General features: G+C 42.9%; 1 protein-coding gene across 8 annotated transcripts in view; it reads left to right on the top strand.

The window, feature by feature from the left end:
- Positions 1 to 5,487: 5,487 nt before the first annotated feature.
- LOC106603123 (signal-induced proliferation-associated 1-like protein 2) overlaps positions 5,488 to 21,178 on the top strand; it is a 41,498-nt gene continuing 25,807 nt past the window's right edge. For 6 of the 8 annotated variants that reach the window (XM_014196386.2, XM_014196390.2, XM_014196388.2 and 3 more), the window contains exon 1: positions 5,488 to 5,879. The gene's annotated coding sequence lies outside the window, so the exon portion shown is untranslated. Of the gene's footprint in view, positions 5,880 to 6,252; positions 6,391 to 9,811; positions 9,917 to 21,178 lie in introns of those variants that run through there. The other 2 variants (XM_045716946.1, XM_014196387.2) reach the window with 2 other exon arrangements.

The raw sequence follows: 21,178 nt of genomic DNA, 5'->3' as shown, positions 1-21,178 counted from the left end.
CTAGGGCTTCTTTAAATTGCATTATGTCTGTCATGTCTGAGCCATGGAGAAGCCAGAAGTTGTCAATAAGCAAGATTAAATTAATTAAAAAGAGAATGAATAATTTGAATAAAATTTGAATTAAAACTAAACAAAAAGTTGTTTTAAATAGGCTATGTCTAAATACAGTTACAGGCACCATACTTTCTCGCTGTGGGCATATAATATTAATGTAGACTATGGATGCTTTTACGCACATCCAAAATAACAATGGGAGCACACTGTTTTGCTGCTCCCAAACTCTTTTAATCAAGCTTTGGTGATTAATATTTATTTCAAATCAGTCTCATGAGCCAAACCCTTTATTGATAGGCTGCTATTTGGTGATAGGCTGCTATTTGGTGAATGCATTGGGCAAGACAAAAAAACTGCCTTCATTAATCCTTAAAAGTCTATTGACGCATCCGTGCTTCAATCTAAATAACATAATAAAAAAATCCCCATAAAAATCCGTCAGTTTAAGCTAGAGATATCAGGTGTTTTGTATGGGCTGCATCTCAATCCATCTCATCCGCTTATGTCGGCCTTCCGCATCTGCAATGAGAGCAGGGGTGGTTCGTGGTTCGGGGGGGGGGGTGTCTAATGTAACTGCCCCCTCTAACAGTACAACTGGCCCCAGCTTGGCCCCCCCCAGTTGAAATGGTCTAGAACTGCCACTGAATGGGAGTCATCTGAAGGTAACCCATACAAACAAATGGAAGTATGGAGGTAGTTTCAGACTAACAGAAATAATGGGTTAAAAATGTGTACAAAAAACAAAAATATTTCCTGAGCTTTCTTATATCTCATAGATATATGATAAACAGTCAAAACCTTATTCCTAATGATACATTTTTTGACTGTCTTTTTTTTAGCATTTACAAATGTGTTGTAATTCGATGCCCATATTTTTTTATACCTAAAGGGGTCCTAAAATTCAATATCAAATAGCTAAGAGTTTTAGAGGTTCATTCAGAAGAGGGGAGGCTTGCAATATTTATAAATCGGATGGGGTAAAAAGCATGATATCAAAAATCCCATCTCTAGTTCCACGGCACTGTGCACACACCTAGGAGTAAATCTCTCTATGCATAACATTCACACGTCTATACAAAATACATGGCTTCTGTCAATTGTATTATTGCCTATGGGTGAGGCACGTATTTGGTAATCGGACGAGGGGCGCTCTTTGACAACGGGGATGTATAGGCTACTTGAACAAGCAAAATGAAATATGCAGGTATGTGAATTGTGAATCATGAAAAAGCACGAGGGCAAAAACCTCCAAAATATTTCAAGCCACTCTCAGTAGACCATAAAAAAAACTCTTTATTCATAGGCTACTTTGCTAATGCATGGCCAGGATGAAAATACGCACTGTGCAAAGCTGCTAAACTAGCCTTGATTAAGGCTAGGCTTGGTTTTTTAAATCAAATGAAATGGGGGGAAACCATTCCAAAAGGCACAACTCTCATTCCATGAGCACACAGCTGGATAGGCTGCGCTTCCGCTCTCGAAATCCATGTCATTATCAACTGCGTTACAGTTAAGATCTGCTTTTGGTGGTTCCTAAAACTTCCCTTTAGCGCTGCATGAAATGATCACTTTTGTGCTTGTTTATATGGACACACATCAAATATTGCCACCCTCCCCTTCCCCCTCAGCGGAAGCGAGCTGATATTAGACAGGTCCATTGCTGAACCTGGTGTAAGGGATGGAAAATAGCAGTGCGCCAGTTTTTACATAGCGAAATTGCCATCTGAAAATAGAGCCCACGGTGTTGTTATTACTGTGTAATTATTCTTATAAGTGCACTGTAACAAGTATTGGTTTTACTCACCGAGATTTGGACATGAAGCTAGTCTTAGGGTTAAGGGTTAGGGTGGAACCGGGATGTGGACATGAAGCTGAGTTAGGATTAGGGTTATTGCTAGAGTTAGGTTTAGGGTTATTGCTAGGGTTAGGATTAGGGTTATTGCTAGAGTTAGGTTTATGGTTATTGCTAGAGTTAGGATTAGGGTTATTGCTAGGGTTAGGATGGAACCAGGATGTGGACATGAAGCTAGGGTAAGGACTGAGGTTATGGTTGAGGGTTAGGGTTGAGCCTTTAAAAAAATAGAAAAAACAGCTAAATTGGATGTTGTAAGTCCACAACAATGATTAAACCCCATCAGGAGGCCACTTTTGAGGTCTGGGAATGTTTTATGTTTGTGTGTAGTTACCTTAATTCAAGTGGCACCTAGCAAGAGGCTGTTTAGCGGTGTTTTTGTTCCGCACATGCTTGATAGTAGAGTTTGTGAGTGTGAGTGTGTGTGTGCAAAACAAATACTCACTAGATTGATTCAAATAATCATGAGATCATTCTGCCAGGTAAGCAAAGGCTACTTTGTAGTTAACGTTGAATTGACAAGGTTTAGGGGAAAGACTTTCCACTTTTCATTAGCATCATCGCTAATGCCTGCACAAAGTGGTAGACGCTCGCAGTGCACAAACACTGTCTCTTCAGCAAGTTGCAGGAAATACGAATCACCAATTCATTCCTTTAATGTTTTATGATAAACGTGTACAAACTAATTAATTTTCAATACATTTAGTTGATTCCATACTAAGTTCAATACATTTTCAATATTGTTGAATTCCGTTTCGATGTCTGGATTCTGTCCGTGTTCTCCATATCGCGGATTTTATAGGGCTCTACAGATGCAAACTCTGGGACCTGGCCACAATCGCACACAAGGTTGTCTACGGTGCAGTTTACCACTAGATGTCGCTGTATTACTGACTATTGCTGTGAGCTAGTATTGACAATTCACCAGTACACATAACGTGATATATGACAGCGCAAAGGACGTGGGAACCTTGTGTTAACATGTATTCACATGAAATGGGTAACAACAACCTATGCCGTTTAGTTCAGTTCCAGAGCTGACTTTGTGTGGGCCTATAAGATCATTTGTATTCAGCATTCGGTGGAGTGTAATTATGTTAGGCCTCTATCAATGCTAAAGCAACCCATCTACCTTTTCTTGTTCACAAAACACACTGACCATTGTGGGTATAATGTGTGGAACGTTCCAACAGGAACCTGTTCCAAAAACGTCGTAAATAACAAGGTTGCCAACAAACAACGCATACAAAGTTGGATAGCGGCCGAATAAGATACCGGGTAGGGAGTGGGCTATTTCATTACGTTTTCACTCACCACGTTTATGCCCGAAAAATGTCTCTGGTAGCCTATGGAAAAACATTAAGAATAAGCTACGTGTTGAGTTGATGCCTATTCGGCAGCTAGTTAGCTAGGTGAATTGATCATGCTACTTTGAATGCGTTGTTTGTTGGCAACCTTGTACTTTACATCGTTTTTGGAACAGATTCATGTTGGAACGTTCCACACATTATACCCACCCCACTGGCCAGGCAGCTGGACTTGGTAAAGCTGATAGATGCAGTAGGTTCTATCTAGCGCCATGCTTTTAGGTTGGATAATGTGACAGCAGTTAGAATTCCATTCAATCATTTTTTTATAATAGAGATATAAAGTGAAGCATTCAGCTTCTCAGGCAGTTCATGATTCTCTTACAAAATAGGAAGGAGAAGTAGTGCTTAGAATAAATAAGTGCTAGGCTGGTCTTTGACAATGAAAACCACTCATACCAAGGAATAATAGGAACTAGAAAAAAATCTGTCTGATCCACAATCCCTATTTACAAACTATTTCCTGTTTAACTGATTGGACGTATGTATGGTAACAGTTATTTGAAATATATATTTAATCTACATTATGTACAATATAGGAGTTACTGAGGAAAAATCTGATTTACATTTTGACTCATGAAGTTTGCATTGCCATGTGTAAAAATGGTAGTTTGAACATATTTCAAATGAAAAATAATAATGAATGATGAAAAATATTAACATCGGGTGTCATTTGATGTATCAGCAATGTCATTCTAGTCTTAGGCTATACCCCAGGACCTAAACTGCTATCACATAAATCTACTGTCTTGTGTATCCAAAACTATTATCATTGTTTCCTTGTTTTAATCGGTTTTAGACTCACTACCCCCAACACGTCCTCCTAGCCCCACCCCCACGCCCAGCTCTTCTGTGGGCTTGACCAGAGCTGGTGACCTATCAGGGCCATATGGTCAGGTGGGGGGGGGACGACGACGACGACGACGACTTCATACAGTAATTAGTGGATGGAGTCGGCCCCAGCTCCAGTGCCACATTAGCTAAAGGGTTGTTTAAAGCTGGACTGGTAAGGCTACTATTCAAATCAGGCAGTCTCAGGCGCCAGAGTGTAAAGAAGCACATAACTGAGTATAGAAATCATGTACCAATGCCTACAATATACAACTATTTGTTTTGCTATGCAGCATACACTTCCATGGTGTTGTACTGTGCTTTCAACATAAGGATGCATTTGAGCGTGATGAGAGGTGGAGAACCTGGGATTAGGTGCCCAGTCTTGTTCTAGATTGAGGTCCAAAATACTGTAGTTTGTGACTCTCTGTACCCCCTAGTGACAAAATCCATCTGAAAACCATCTGAAAAAATAGATAAATATTACTGTGCTGGCACAACAAAGACAAATTGAAAGGATCATAATCCTTAATGATAATGTTTTAATTTGCCACAGTAAAAGGCTCACAAAGAGCAGCATAATTCCCCTCTTTCTCATAAACATCTCCGGTGTTCAGTCTGTGACTGACACCTGTGCTTTTGTAGGGTGTCATAATCACACCACGCCATGGCTGCACTTAGGGAGCCAAGGTAATGTCTATGGAAATGCAGAACGGCTCATAATAATGCCTGGAACGGAGCAAATTGAATGGCATCAAACACATTGGAAACCATTTTGGAAGGTCAGGTGGCAGAGAACCTACTGGGCGGGGAAGGGATGGGTTGGGGAGGTGAACAGTGATGATGGCCCTATTTTTAAAATGTAACCTTTATTTAACTAGGCAAGTCAGTTAAAAACAAATTCTTATTTACAATGCCGGCCAAATCCGGACAATGTTGGGCCAATTGTGCGCTCCCTACGGGACTCCCAATCACGGCCGGATCTGATACAGCCTGGATTCAAACCAGTGACACCTCTTGGACTGAGATGCAGTGCCTTAGACCGCTGCGCCACTCGCGAGCCCTCTGAATGGTGAGAATCTAGTAAACAATGTACCCTCCTTGTTGGGGAACCATTTAATTGTTTAGTGTGGCCCCCACCCATTGGTCCATGTTTAGGGAGAACACTACACATGCTCCTTTGCCCCCCAACCTTTCCTCCAACCAAACACGTCGAATGGCACATTGTGGCTGACAGGCTAGATGCACTCATTGGTCGCTTAATCTAGTCACCCTGATCATCCAACCATTAGTCTTGAATACGGATTAGAGAGAGAGAGAGGGAGAGAAAGAGAGCACATCCTGCCTAGTTTGCTGTCTATTGCTGCCTCAGCCTCTCTTTGACAGAGAGAGAAAGAGAGAGAGAGAGGAGGGGGAGGAGAGAGATTGGGGATGTGCCGTGTGTGAGGGGAGGAGAAGGAGGGGTTTGGCTTCAGTGTGATGTGAATGAAATAGAATCAGCGTGAGGGAGGGAGACAGAACAAATCAACCTGCCTCTTTTGACTGAACAACGGAATGGAAGAGCTGAGCTCCTAAGCACACTGACCAGAGAGGAGTTTTATTTTTGGAGAGGGGAAGAAGGGAGCAGACAAGGGAAATCGAAGAGGGAGGAGGAGAAAAAGCCTCAGCGTGGGGATAGATAGCAGAAAAATGCTGTCATGGGGAGAGGGGGGAGGGAGGCTACAGAAAGGAACAGGATGATACCAGGCAGGGTGGAGCGGAGCTGAGATGTGGAGGTAAGCCCTGTCTTTCTTTACTCAGAGCCTTCAGAATGCACACATTCCTAATTCCCTATATCCTATGTCTGGTGATAGTGAGTGTGATTGATTTGGTCAGGACACCCTCTATGTGAGCATGCATATGCTCTTGTTTCCTGTCGATTTCACCAGAGATTCAGATCATTCTGCCGTACAGAAGTGAGAGAGCAAAGGATGTGTCAACACAATGAACGGACGCTTTGTCAGGGGTAGAAAATTATGTCTGAGCGAAATTCTGCTATCTTCACGCTCGTCTCCCCACCACCCCCCCCCCACCCCTCTGGTGTTCTGGGCTCGTTTAAAAACGGTGTTATGACATTGACATGAAGTCACTGCAGACCTTGCTGTAGGGCGCTCGGGGCTGCAGGACCCAGAGATGTGGGCCAGGTGGAGGAATGGAGGGAGGGAGGAGGAGACAGAGAGCACGCCAAAGACAGGGAGAATGAAAGAGGTGAATAGACAGGAACTATAGTGACACAGAAACAAAAAGGTAAGAGAAATAGGATATACATATATATGTACTTTTTATTACAGACTTAGGTCTGCAGCCCCTGCCTGTTTTTGTGTGGGGGATGATAAAGAGGACTGAGAGGGTACTGCATGTAATGTGCACAGACAATGATGGAATGGAGAACCAGAGCTGGGATCAGGGTGTTGTTTTCAAGGTGGCAAAGAAAAGGAGGGATGCGGGATATCCTTTTTTTCTCATTTTGGCAGTGAGGGGGGTTGTGCTTTTTGGGGGTTGGGGATGCAAGGGATTGAGAGGGCTGGTGTAGAAGAGAAAGATGAAGGGGAGAGGGATGAGGGACAGCTTACATAAGCTAGTGCACATAAAGGACTGTCCATTTCATTTATTTTGCGCCACATGAATCCTCCTATGTGGTGTTCACTGTGGTCGTCATTAATGGACAATGGTATTCCTTATGATGATGAATGCATCGGGACTTGGCATGGTGAAGTCCTTGCTCTCTTTCCTGAAGAGTGTGGTAGGCCGTGTGCTTGTCTAAATTTGATGACAGGGTCTTGGTCATGGTCTTTGTGCGTTCCTGGCCAGATTGGCAGAGGGTGTGACGTTATCGGTCCTAGACTGTTAACCTAGATGGTTGGCCAGATGTGCCCATGGATATGTGTGTATGTATGTATGTATGAAGATCAATCTTCTGAAATCAAGCTCTCTGAGAATGAATGTACTGTATATGTGATAGGGGGTAACTGAAGCCAGATGATTACAGCAGATTTGTTGGTGCCACCATGACACACAACCACTGTCATTACACACATAGCACATGGGTACAAGAGTCTGGTGACGCTTTGAGGTCACACTGCCAAATGATGGGGACAGATGCCAGTTTTATCGAGGGAAACGGACCCTACCACAGTGCTTAAATTCTCATTAAATGCTTTTAAAATATTCAAAATAATTGATCATGTAATAATATCAGAATAATAACAAAGTAATTACAAAATAGGATTACAAAAGGGCATTCAACTTGGGATCAAATTTATTGTTATTTTGAGTGTTCTTTGAGAAGGTTAGGCCAGATAAAATGTCCACTCTTAACAGACATTCAACTATTTAATGCAGCAATCTGAACCCAACAGTTATTTACTTGTCAGTCAAATGTAGGTTCATGGATATACCCGCCAGTATTTTAGGCCTAAATAGACTCCCATGTACTCAAACTACGAGAAAAAAAGGTATATTCTCTATTATTTTGACAACATAACAGGAAAAAGCTTTGCCCTCAGACTTTTATCGTTTGTGGACAGTAGGGAGATAGTTGTATTATTGTAGGTATAGAACATTCAGATGTGTGTCTGTGTGTATCTGTGACAGAAGTATGCCTGTTCTAGTTAAAGTAGTGAAGGACTCGGGCGCTCTCAAAAATAACACTTTTTCTTAGAACATGTTAAAAATGTGGCGCTTTAAATATGCTGTTTTGACCCAAATGATGGGAACTAGCCGTTGGCGTCAGAGCATGTACGTGTCTATATTTGTTCATCTAGCTAGGACTCGTATTGTCACAGTAGGGAGCTATAAAAACCTGTGGGTGTCTGGGACTCTTTTTAAATATGAGAGGCTTTCTGTCAGTCAGCAGGGACCTGTGGCACAAATTCTTCAGCTGAGTGGGAGGAAAGGAGAGGCTGAACAGCTACTCTCTGTGATCGATCAGGCCCACTTGTATTTCCTGCACAATCAAACTGCTACATCACTGTCCATTCCTACACCAGCCCCTGACCACAGAGGACAGATCTATTAAACAACATTGTGTTCCATAGTAAGAGGCATCTGATGAATCAAGGGTGTACGTACAGAACCACTTGACGTCTTAAATGTCTAGATGAAATGTAAATGAACTGTTACATGTTTGTCCTTTGCCAGTTTAATAAGTGGAGATCCTTAAAACATTGAAGGCCAAAATGACTTATATGATGATGATGGAAATAATAGCGAGAGCAGCGGTAGTACACGTTTGTGCCGCAGGATGCTAGCAGAGCCCCGGGGCTAACAGACCCTGCTTGTCTCAGAGGTACTAAAGCTGTGTGTCACCCAGGATTTCAACTCCAGATCACACCACTGCACTCTTTGCATACCAAATTGTATTTCAATGCCAAAAGCAACTCCTCTCCATTGGACCGCTGCAGCGTATAGCCTCTCAACAGTCAACCAACCGTCTTCACATAGCACAACATAGACAGGCGCCTGTCTGACAACAACCTGAGTTTTGTCAAAATGCTATTCAATCTACGTTGAGGCCTACTGTGCTCCACGAGAGAGGAAAGTCACCATGGTGCTCCCACCGTGCCGTGACAAACTGACCTATTTCTACTCTCATCTTTTATGCAAGGACAAATGACAAATCTGAGCAAGAATGACTAAGACTATAGTAAATAGATTTCAGTGGTGTCTTAGGAGAAATAATCAATATGTCCAATCAACATGGATCAATGTTAACGGGCAGATTATCCTCTCCTCTAAAACATGAGTCAGCACCACACCATCTCCCTCATTTGGAGCCATTTTGGGTGACTAGGCCCAGTCTCTATCTCTCCTAGTGAGCAGTATGTCTGTGTGACTGAGGTAGGCTGGTGGCCCAGCAGTGCCACCCCCTATGAGCAGAGCATAGGATGGTAGGATGGTGGATGGCAGTGTAAGCCACTGGGTGGATCCTCTAATCGGCTTGTGCTCTCTTTTGTCACCTGTCCTCTGTGGCCATGCTCTTAATGGGAGCTCAGCCCTCTCTGGAGTGGAGTCACCCTCAGATTTATGTCCCTGGGCTCTAGCCGGCCTATAGCTCTGCTCTGCTGCACAGGACCTGACTGCACAATGAGCAGGACAGGAGAGGAGAGGAGAGAAAAAGGAGAAAGTGATGGGAGGGAGGGAATGAAGGAAAGGAGAGCGAGGCAGAGAGGAGGATTAGAAAGAGAGATGGTGAGAAGTAAATCAAGTACTGTGTTTGTGCAACTGGAAGGAACATGTTTCAACCTGTATTGGCTTGTTGTTTAACTTCTCTAAATTAACATGTTTCAACCCATATTGGTTTGTTGTTTAACTTCTCTAAATTAAGTCTTAATGCAAGTCGAAACGTGTTCTTTCCAGCCCCACAAATGTTTGCGTTTTATTTATAATTAGGATGATGATAAAGATTACTTTGAGATGGCATAAGTTGAATGAAAGCATAACTTCTGTAAATTTGAATGAATTCACACCAGTGGTAGTCGGTCATGTCACATGTTGATCCCTTGATACAGATGTGCATACTGTAAATAACCCACTAGTCAGAAATACTGTAGGCAGTGTGTGTGGAGTTTACTGTCGTCAGTATTATTAATCAACCAGTTATATCATACATACACTAAAAAGCACACACAAACGCCTACTGTCCTCTTTGTTCCGATTCCCATTATAGGAGAAATGCCCTCAGTGACATTCAGTGGTGCTGAAAAGAGATCTAACTCAATACACTCCCACGACATCACTGCTTCCCCATCCTGAGCAAAGACAGATCAAAAAGGTAGAAAACAACCCTGCACGGAGAATCTGTCAGGGGACAACACCTCAGGAACATTACCACAATATCACATCAATGGGTAGATACATACAATATAGTGAAAATCATTACTGCTCTAGCCATGTGGAAAAAGCACTTCATAGTTTTTCTGGACGTCATGTTACAGTCAAGAAGAGGGAAAGAGTCATTGTGAAACTGGCTGGGTTTGCATGTTAATGGCATTGGCAGTAAAGAGAGAGAGAGAGAGAGAAAGAAACAAGAGTTACCAATGAGAAGGGTTAGCTGTGGCACTGGCAGATCTGTTGCACGCCTGTCTGTCCTGCCCTTGTGTGTGCCCCTGAGGCTCGGCACAGACAGCCACCGCACAGGAAACACACAGACAGGATGTGACCTCACAGACTGAGGTGGGGGGCCTCATAGCTAGGTCAGAAACACTGAGCATAGTGCCCTAGCAAGCTCCGATACTCTCCTTTAGTCATTATCATTACTTACAGTGGGGGAAAAAAGTATTTGATCCCCTGCTGATTTTGTACGTTTGCCCACTGATAAAGAAAGGATCAGTCTATAATTTTAATGGTAGGTTTATTTGAACAGTGAAAGACAGAATAACAACAAAAATATCCAGAAAAACGCATGTCAAAAATGTTATAAATTGCTTTGCATTTTAATGAGGGAAATAAGTATTTGACCCCCTCTCAATCAGAAAGATTTCTGGCTCCCAGGTGTCTTTTATACAGGTAACGAGCTGAGATTAGGAGCACACTCTTAAAGGGAGTGCTCCTAACCTCAGCTTGTTACCTGGAAAAAAGACACCTGTCCACAGAAGCCATCAATCAATCAGATTCCAAACTCTCCACCATGGCCAAGACCAAAGAGCTCTCCAAGGATGTCAGGGACAAGATTGTAGACCTACACAAGGCTGGAATGGGCTACAAGACCATCGCCAAGCAGCTTGGTGAGAAGGTGACAACATTTGGTGCGATTATTCGCAAATGGAAGAAACACAAAAGAACTGTCAATATCCCTCGGCCTGGAGCTCCATGCAAGATCTCACCTCGTGGAGTTGCAATGATCATGAGAACAGTGAGGAATCAGCCCAGAACTACACGGGAGGATCTTGTCAATGATCTCAAGGCAGCTGGGACCATAGTCACTAAGAAAACAATTGGTAACTCACTATGCCGTGAAGGACTGAAATCCTGCAGCGCCCGTAAGGTCCCCCTGCTCAAGAAAGCACATATACAGGCCCGTCCGAAGTCTGCCAATGAACATCTGAATGACTCAGAAGACGTTTTTTTTTTTACATTTTGCATTTTTTTACAACTGGTGAAAGTGTTGTGGTCAGATGAGACCAAAATGGAGGTCTTTGACATCAACTCAACTCGCCGTGTTTGGAGGAGGAGGAATGCTGCCTATGACCCCAATAACACCATCTCCACCGTCAAAAATGGAGGTGGAAACATTATGCTTTGGGGGTGTTTTTCTGCTAAGGGGACAGGACAACTTCACCGCATCAAAGGCACGATGGACGGGGCCATGTACCGTCAAATCTTGGGTGAGAACCTCCTTCCCTCAGCCAGAGCATTGAAAATGGGTCGTGGATGGGTATTTCAGCATGACAATGACCCAAAACACACGGCCAAGGCAACAAAGGAGTGGCTCAAGAAGAAGCACATTAAGGTCCTGGAGTGGCCTAGCCAGTCTCCAGACCTTAATCCCATAGAAAATCTGTGGAGGGAGCTGAAGGTTCGAGTTGCCAAACGTCAGCCTCGAAACCTTAATGACTTGGAGAAGATCTGCAAAGAGGAGTGGGACAAAATCCCTCCTGAGATGTGTGCAAACCTGGTGGCCAACTACAAGAAACGTCTGACCTCTGTGATTGCCAACAAGGGTTTTGCCACCAAGTACTAAGTCTTGTTTTGCAGAGGGGTCAAATACTTATTTCCCTCATTAAAATGAAAATCATTTTATAACATTTTTGACATGCGTTTCTCTGGATTTTTGTTGTTGTTATTCTGTCTCTCACTGTTCAAATAAACCTACTATTAAAATTATAGACTGATCATTTCTTTGTAAGTGGGCAAACGTACAAAATCAGCAGGGGATCAAATACCTTTTCCCCCACTTTATCATCACTTAGTTACTACACTGATACTCTCCTTTAGTCATTATCATTACTTATCATCACTTAGTTACTACACTGATGCTATCATGTAGTCATTATCATGACTTATCATCACTTAGTTACTACACTGATACTATCCTTTAGTCATTATCATTACTTATCATCACTTAGTTACTACACTGATACTATCCTTTAGTCATTATCATTACTTATCATCACTTAGTTACTACACTGATACTCTCCTTTAGTCATTATCATTACTTATCATCACTTAGTTACTACACTGATACTCTCCTTTAGTCATTATCATTACTTATCATCACTTAGTTACTACACTGATACTCTCCTTTAGTCATTATCATTACTTATCATCACTTAGTTACTACACTGATACTCTCCTTTAGTTAGTCATTAACATTACTTATCATCACTTAGTTACTACACTGATACTCTCCTTTAGTCATTATCATTACTTATCATCACTTAGTTACTACACTGATACTCTCCTTTAGTCATTATCATTACTTATCATCACTTAGTTACTACACTGATACTCTCCTTTAGTCATTATCATTACTTATCATCACTTAGTTACTACACTGATACTCTCCTTTAGTCATTATCATTACTTATCATCACTTAGTTACTACACCGATACTCTCCTTTAGTCATTATCATTACTTAGTTACTACACTGATACTCTCCTTTAGTTAGTCATTATCATTACTTATCATCACTTAGTTACTACACTGATACTATCCTTTAGTTAGTCATTATCATTACTTATCATCACTTAGTTACTACACTGATACTCATCTCCAGTTCCACTCCCAATATTATTCCAAATACAACCAGACAGTAGCTTCTGTGTCTGTTTACTTTATCATACCTTACAAAAGCGTTTGCCATTGATTTCAACTAAATCAATGTGCTTGGGTCTCTTTCTCACCCTCCACTCCCTTAAAGAGGCATTAATGGTTTGGTGACACTCTGATGGTTGAACTATGAAGCATGACACACACAAACAGATGTAGCCTGCACATGGAAAGGAGCAAAATTAGCTTGTGTCATCAGGCACAGTTAACATATTGGCATGTAGTTCCAGGGCAATGTAAAGAGTACATAGGGGAGACAGAGCCCTAAGTTGATATTGACGCTAGAGAGAGCAGCAGGATGGCTTGTCTGATGCCAGGTATCTACCTATGAGGTGGAAGACAGGCAACCGTAACCACTGTCCTTTCAGTCAGTCACCAGGGTAGCTGTTTAGGCCCCTTGCTTTTCTCAATCTTTACTAACGACGTGCCACTGGCTTTGAGTAAAGCCTGTGTGTCTATGTATGAGGATGACTCAACACTATACACGTCAGCTACTACACCAAGTGAAACCACTGCAACACTTAACAAAGAGCTGCAGTCAGTTTCAGAATGGGTGGCAGGGAATAAGTTAGTCCTAAATATTTCCAAAACTAAAAGCATTGTATTTGGAACAAATCATTCACTAAACCCTAAACCTCAACTACATTTCGTAATAAATAATCTGGAAATTGAGCAAGTTGAGGTGACTAAACTGCTTGGAGTATCCCTGGTTTGTAAACTGTCGTGGTCAAACATGTTGATACTACAGTAGCTAAGATGGGGAGAAGTCTGTCCATAATAAAGCGCTGCTCTGCCTACACTATCAACAAGGCAGGTCGTGCAGGCCCTAGTTTTGTCACACCTTGACTCCTGTTCAGTAGTGTGGGCAGATGCCACAAAGAGGGACTTGAGAAAATTGCAGTTGGCTAAGAACAGGGCAGCACGGCTAACCTTTAAAAGTACACGGAGAGCTAACAATAATGACATGCATGTCAATCTCTCATGGCTCAAAGTGGAAGAGAGATTGACTTCATCACTACTTGTTTTTGTAAGAGGTGTTGACATGTTGAATGCACCCAGTTGTCTGTTTAAACTACTAGCACACAGCTCAGACACCCATGCATACCCCACAAGACATACCACCAGAGGTCTCTTCACAGTCCCCAAGTCAAGAACAGAGTATGGGAGGCTCACAGTACTACATAGAGCCATGACTACATGGAACTCTATTCCACACAAATACAACGTCATATAGAACATTGGTTACAAGAGGACAGACCGTGGTGCAGCTGGTGTTGTTTTAGGGACAAAACACAAGTTAAATGTAACCAATCAACATTAGGTCTCATAGGGGTGGTTAGAGTGGAGATTTATAATGAAAGAATTTGGGGTCATATGCAGAGCTTAGCTGGGTAGGTGTGTGTGTGTGTGTGTGTGTGTGTGTGTGTGTGTGTGTGAGAGAGAGAGAGTGAGAGAGAGAGAGAGAGAGAGAGAGAGAGAACAAGTGTAGGCGGTGCAGCCGTTTCAGGAGGACTAGGCTTAATTTCGAAGCACAATAGCGGGGATAGTGAGGAAGTGAGGGAGGCCAGTGTCTCTTCCTCTCTGAGAGGACAGGGTAGGGGTGACAGTTCAGACTGCTAGAAATGCTATTGGTGGACAGTCTCTCGGCCTCAGAGCCAGCTGCACAGATAGGAGAGGAAGAACAGTGTGCAGTTCAGCTTCACATAATAGCAGCAGTGATGAAGTGAGGGTCAGTTCCCCTCTCATTTTTGTCACACACATACACCCCCACACACGCCTGCACACACAAGTGCACCCCCCCCCCCACACACACACACACACGCACAGAGATAGAAAGTCACGGGCAGAATCACACAGTGCAGTTGCAGAGGGACAGCTGTTCTTCCTGCCACTGTGGCGTTTACACTCTTTCATAGAGTCAGCAAAGGCACACAAAGAACGACACAGACACATTCACTCCGACCAACTCTTGCACGCATGCCATGCACTCCCATATACCCACACAAACAAGTCCTTTGAGCATGCGAATTACCAATACCATAGTGAAAATGTTCAAATGCTTTATCACAGTGATGATTGATGGATGTACTAATGTAAGATGGCATAGAGCGAGAGAGACAAAGATGTATCATCCCCAAGGGCGTAGGAGCCGGGGGGGACAGAGGGGACATGTCTCCCCCGCCCCCCAATGTTAGAAGCAGGTATAACACGCTAGAGAATCACCACATTCATTGAGGGATTTTTATTTTTAAATGGCCTCCGCTGCTGGAACGTGAGTCACTTTCCCCACCCCCACTGACTGCTTCATTCTCACTCTTGATTGTTACAAGCAGTGTGGCAGTGTGTGAGTGATAGAAACGGCACTGTGCAGCAGCACCATCATTACTCACTGCACCGGGTAAAGTAACTTTGAAATCTACTTTGAAACAAAAGTATACACCTCACACACATGGTCATGGGCTTATAAAGAAGACACTTGTACCATGTCAGATATAGAGTTGAAATGTATTACATTTTGTGTTTGCATCCCAATATTAAACGTTATATACAACAAAACTGTTTGACATAGATACACCAGATTTTCATTTTTTTTTTTTTAAATGATGAGGCCACTAGGTCATTTTACTGCAGGAAAGGGCTACGATTTGTCTGTATCCTTTTCACAAAAGTGACCAAAAATTAGCATTTAAAACCTTTTTATTAAATTTTTTATTTATATCCTGGAGCGTGCCCCTTTTTAAGCCCATAACCATGTGTGTGAGGTGTAAACTTATGTTTAGCTAAATGTGTCCCCATGTCAGAGTCGCTCCTACGCCCCTGATCATAACTCTTTTAGTTGGTAGTTTCAGTAAAAGAGGAAGTCAGGGTTTCTGAACCAACTTCCTCTTTCTGCCTTTCTTTCACTGAAATAGGAGGTAACATCAGATTTAAACATGCTTAGTTCATGACATATTGTACATTTATATGTTTCAATAAGCATGGTAAAACACAGATGCAATATGTTTTATCAATGATCAGAATAACAGTAAAACTGGCAAATACTTTTGTTTCCAGACACACACACACACACACACACACACACACACACACACACACACACACACACACACACTTCTATGATATCAGAGATTTCCAAAGAGGAAGGGACTCATAAGAACTGAGACTGTTTTACAGTATCGAATCTAAAACTTCAGATGACTTCAACTGTGAGATGACTAAATTGGAGCTTTCTCACACACATATTTATAGAAGTCACACACACACACACGATATGGCAGTACACAATTCCATGTACAGTTCTATGAGATAACAAAAATAAGGGTATGGCTGATGTTTTGGATGGCCCAAGTCCCATGGTCAGAGAGTGGGCTTGGGGGGGCTGCCTCATGAATTATTCAACACTGTCTAACTCTAGCCCCCTCTTTTCCCCCTCATTAATAATTGATAGCACGACAGACATATGTTCCATTTCTGAAGGACAGATTTGCGGGAGGACAGCCTCCTCTCAAATAGGAATCTGTTTTTAGTTGTCTTCAGCAGATGCTAACATCAGCACAGCCTAAAGGTGGGCTTGACCTCCACAGACCAACAGCAGAAACAGATGCCCAGTACACTATGTCACAAGGTCCCCCACTGGAGGACACACAGGCAGACAGCAGCCAAACACACTCTGCAAGGTGACATTAAAGGCTTAGCAAAATGACATTGGAAATGAGAGGTGACAATCATTTTTTTGAAACTTCCTTTGTGTGTCCAGTGACATATACTTTAAACTCACGAGGGTAGGAAGGTAGAAGGTTGGGAAGCGATAAGGAGCATGTGTGGAAGGCAGTGAGGGTCGTGTGTTTGCACTCCCACTGACTGCTGTGACTCAGCCTGGAGACGTGCCAGAAGCAGTCAGGGAGACCTGTTCTCCTCATTACCATCATGCTATCATCTGTCAATTGCCACTCCTCAGATCAACATCTGACCTCTGAGACGCGATCATGTGATCCTGTACAGGGTGGTTCCTAAGAACCTTTCCACTTCCCTCCTTCCCCACTGCCACCTTGACAGCTAACCTCTACTCTAAGTCAATCTATTGAGTAGAGGAACTATGTGTCTTTGGAGACCAACAACTCAGACAGACATCTGCTAACTCTATGAAATAAATAAAAACCGAGATAAAATATGGGACAAAAGGAGTGTGCCAGAACCAATCACTTAGCAGTCTCTGGACCTGGCCCAGACCCTACTCAGCGGGCAGAAGCAGAGGGGAAGGATGAAGGGTGATTGGAGGAAGTGTGAGGGAGTAGCAGCATTGGGATTACTTTATTTCCTGAAACCAATTTTGTGTGCAATAACACACCCACTGGCTGTTTTTAGTCTTTGAAACCCGTTTTGTGTTTCCAATGAAATGGTAGTTATGCAGTGTGAATCCAAATGTATCAGGCAGAGCTGGGATCAATAACAGGCCCTGGGATTGGCTGCTGGGCACAGTGTGAACACACAGTTAATTAGCTCAATTTTCCTAAATCAATCATCCCCAATAGTCGATTTAGGCCCTAACGTATCGTAAGCACCAATCACTGTGATATGGAGGACAGAGGTTGCGTAGCTGGTGGCAGTACTGTGATTTGGAGGACAGAGGTTGCAGAGCTGGTGGCAGTACTGTGATTTGGTGGTCAGAGGTTGCGTAGCTGGTGGCAGTACTGTGATTTGGAGGACAGAGGTTGCAGAGCTGGTGGCAGTACTGTGATTTGGAGGACAGAGGTTGCAGAGCTGGTGGCAGTACTGTGATATGGAGGACAGAGGTTGCAGAGCTGGTGGCAGTACTGTGATATGGAGGACAGAGGTTGCAGAGCTGGTGGCAGTACTGTGATTTGGAGGACAGAGGTTGCAGAGCTGGTGGCAGTACTGTGATATGGAGGACAGATGTTGCAGAGCTGGTGGCAGTACTGTGATATGGAGGACAGAGGTTGCAGAGCTGGTGGCAGTACTGTGATATGGAGGACAGAGGTTGCAGAGCTGGTGGCAGTACTGTGATATGGAGGACAGATGTTGCAGAGCTGGTGGCAGTACTGTGATATGGAGGACAGATGTTGCAGAGCTGGTGGCAGTACTGTGATATGGAGGACAGATGTTGCAGAGCTGGTGGCAGTACTGTGATATGGAGGACAGATGTTGCAGAGCTGGTGGCAGTACTGTGATATGGAGGACAGATGTTGCAGAGCTGGTGGCAGTACTGTGATATGGAGGACAGAGGTTGCAGAGCTGGTGGCAGTACTGTGATATGGAGGACAGATGTTGCAGAGCTGGTGGCAGTACTGTGATTTGGAGGACAGATGTTGCAGAGCTGGTGGCAGTACTGTGATATGGAGGACAGATGTTGCAGAGCTGGTGGCAGTACTGTGATATGGAGGACAGAGGTTGCAGAGTTGGTGGCAGTACTGTGATTCAGCATAGAATACTAGTATGCAATGAGGAAAATTGTATAACACACGATGTTGCTTTGAGGTCTAGTGACACGTATGTTTGGAATCCTTGTTATCGTATCGCACTTCTCTGCAGTTCTAATGAGGGTTTTTGAAATCATTCCAGAAGTACAGAAATACATACTCTTGATGGCCTTTGGTTTGAGTTATCATAGTAATCTGTCCTGCTCCCAATTTCAAGAGATCATTTTAATCCCACATGTGCGTGGAGAACCATGAGCCAAAAACAGAAACAGATCAGGGGAGTCAGATATTTTCAACGGCAGATTGCAGCGTCAGTAACGGCATATAGCTGTTTAATAACAAAGGAACCAGTTTCTATCTTCAACAGAGATAGTAACATACAATAGAATCTGTGAGCCTATCAAGGATCTGTAAACCTAGACGCCTACTGAAACCTTCCATAAGGAACCAGTTTCTATCTTCAACAGAGATAGTAACATACAATAGAATCTGTGAGCCCATCAAGGATCTGTAAACCTAGACGCCTACTGAAACCTTCCATAAGGAACCAGTTTCTATCTTCAACAGAGATAGTAACATACAATAGAATCTGTGAGCCCATCAAGGATCTGTAAACCTAGACGCCTACTGAAACCTTCCATAAGGAACCAGTTTCTATCTTCAACAGAGATAGTAACATACAATAGAATCTGTGAGCCCATCAAGGATCTGTAAACCTAGACGCCTACTGAAACCTTCCATAAGGAACCAGTTTCTATCTTCAACAGAGATAGTAACATACAATAGAATCTGTGAGCCCATCAAGGATCTGTAAACCTAGACGCCTACTGAAACCTTCCATAAGGAACCAGTTTCTATCTTCAACAGAGATAGTAACATACAATAGAATCTGTGAGCCCATCAAGGATCTGTAAACCTAGACGCCTACTGAAACCTTCCATAAGGAACCAGTTTGTCACCTGATAGGTCTGATATGGCCATGGGGCGGATACCAATCCTGGTCATTGATCACATCGAATGGCTGCCTATGGTGATCTTTTTTTCCCAGAGCTGGGCCTGAAGGAAATACATTTCAAGCATGTACCCTACTGTAGGCTACACCAAATATAATATATCATTTATTCACAAATGCTTTTGTTGTTGCTGTTTTTCACCCTCAAAACAATTTGCTGATGAGAAGGAGCTTAAAAACGCATCAGATGTAATCTTCATGTGAGATGTAGGTCAGGAGTTGAACAGAGACTTATGGTTGGTAGGCTGAAGGCTGCCTGGTCTCTCTCTCTGATACAACAGTCCAGTTAGCCATGATTGGAGGGAGAGATATGATGATGACACCCTTCCTCTGAGGGTTAATAAGGTCAGGATGCATATTACATCACTTCCTGCTGTACAGGACGCAGTCTCGAAAGGGAGGAGGGGTCAGAGATGGTGCAAAAAGAAAAGTGTCCAGGAAACATGGCTTCCCTAAAGTGGGCGTATGGTCACCATGGCAGCCCTATGACTCCCTTTTCATAGTAACATCCGGACAGCACACACCCTGGAGCCTTGTCCTGGGTCTAGCATGTACACCAAACAGGATGGAGACCCCACTGCGCTGAACACTCATGCCTCCCAAGCACTGAGGTCAGAGCAGAGCTTGTGAAAGACATTAGAAAACATGAGCCCAACACAGACCTGTGTTCAAATAAATTATTTCAAATACCATTTTAAATACCTGGGTTAAATTAATGGGAGTGTATTTGAGTCAGTATATTTGGGTGTTTCAAGTAACTACTTGAAAGATATCTTAATTTCTTACTTCCAAATGTCTTTGAAAGTAATTGAAATACCTGAAATAGTATTGAAACCCATGTCTGACACTGGCATACCGTAGTACCTGTAAAGGAAGTCTGCTAAAGTACCAAGGGGCTGACAGCACAGTCCTGTTAGAAAGACTGGTTCAACACAGGTCACACAGAGAGCCAAGATACTCGGGATAGAGGCAGAGATCGGAGATCATTAGCAGCCACTCACTGCTAGCAGTGTTTTATCAGCATGGTTAGACACTGCATCAAACACCAGTGTCCTAGCTTAATGATGTAGTGAGGCAGTGCATGCCTGGTTTGGCATCTGAGGCACTGAGACTGCTCTGCTCTCTGGTTTCATGAGAGGATGTGTGGACTGTGAAGTGGGCCCGCTGAACTGTCATGATGAACGCTCCCAATCTTCAGAAAGTCCTGGAGAGCCATTTAATCCATTGGCTGCATGTTTTGGGTAATCCCTCTTTGGTTAATCTTTTGATAGAAGAGGAAAACTACTGTAATTTGTTGGTTATTGTGATTTACTGTAATATAAACTGTATGCGTACAATATAGTGAAGTATGGGTATTGATCTCTTAAAGGGACATTTGACCATTTTTCAACTTCAAATTCATCATCTCCAGCACTACCCCGACATCAACATTTGTGAAATGTGCACGTTTCTAGGTTTTGTAATAAAAGATATAGAGGAAGATAAGTGTTGTTGGGGTGGTGCTGGAAATGATGAATATGAAGTTGATTTTTTATTTTTTTTATGTCCCTTTAGGTGTTTGAAATGAAAAACATTAACCAATTTTCTATAAAGTTGCAAAACTTACATCCTGTGCTCTACCTTTTGTTTGAACGAAAGCCCAAATGCAGATCTAACAAAAAATATAGGAAGTGACAGATGTGACCGAAGAACTAGGTTAGTTCACATGGCCTTTAGGGTGGGGGGGACCATTCTCGCTATAATTTTGATACAGTCAACAGAGTCATACGTTACCCTGTTAGACACAGAAACCACCAGACATGTTGGATAGTAGTC

Source organism: Salmo salar, chromosome ssa04 (genome assembly GCF_905237065.1).
Source record: "Salmo salar chromosome ssa04, Ssal_v3.1, whole genome shotgun sequence".
Classification (NCBI taxonomy): domain Eukaryota; kingdom Metazoa; phylum Chordata; class Actinopteri; order Salmoniformes; family Salmonidae; genus Salmo; species Salmo salar.
This window is presented reverse-complemented; position numbering and strand designations above follow the sequence as displayed.